Source organism: Lampris incognitus, unplaced genomic scaffold (assembly GCF_029633865.1).
Source record: "Lampris incognitus isolate fLamInc1 unplaced genomic scaffold, fLamInc1.hap2 scaffold_73, whole genome shotgun sequence".
NCBI lineage: Eukaryota > Metazoa > Chordata > Actinopteri > Lampriformes > Lampridae > Lampris > Lampris incognitus.
Window position 1 is genome coordinate 539,776 of NW_026611579.1, and position 778 is coordinate 540,553.

Consider the following 778-nt stretch of genomic DNA (forward strand, 5'->3'; position numbering starts at 1 on the left):
CTATCTGAAATGACTTTGCCATGGATATCTTGGCTACAGCTAAGAGTTATTCTCTGTTGTGGTTTTCTTTTTGTGGGATTGTCTGACTGAGCAGATAAAACCCAAACCCTACCTCAACCGAAATATGTAGAAAGCACTGTCTGTTAATTTTATGCAAAAGTATTACTCTGAGAAGCTCTGTACTTTCCATCAGAAATACCATTGTTGTAGTTAGCTTGGCTGCCATGAAGAGTTGGTCTCTAATTGCTGTGGCATTCTCTGTAGGATTGTCTACCAGAGCAGATTAAAACCCCATACCCTAGCCGAAAGATATAGAGCCACCCGTTAAGTTTAGCCAAACCTTATCCTAATCTTGGGGATAATTTGTTTAGTTCTTATCTTGAGAAATGCTTTTCTAAAGTGAGTCCCGCCACCCACGATGATGAGCTGGGGTGCTTCTTCCTGCGCACGAAGCTGGTACAGAGAAGTAGTTTAATCACACGCGCTATGCTTTTGGTGACCGTTCAGTGTTCCTTTTATGGGAACATCAAGGGAAGGAACATGTTCTGAGTGGTAAAAATGCAGAAATTCATCAATTAATTTTATCTAAAACTTAGTCCTAACCCTAAATAATTAAATTGCAGAAAAGTTCAATTCAACCAAAAAAAAATATTTGTATTGCAAAACCCACCAACAACTCTTCAAGTTTAAAACAGGAAAAACTAATCAAGATACAAGACAACGGGAGATCGATTGTAAAGAATAAACATCCAAATTGACCTTATACTTAACCCATTAA

General features: G+C 38.0%; 1 pseudogene; it reads left to right on the forward strand.

Moving 5' to 3' along the window:
• Positions 1 to 355: 355 nt before the first annotated feature.
• LOC130134026 (small nucleolar RNA U3) lies at positions 356 to 554 on the forward strand (annotated as a pseudogene).
• The last annotated feature ends 224 nt before the right edge of the window (positions 555 to 778 follow it).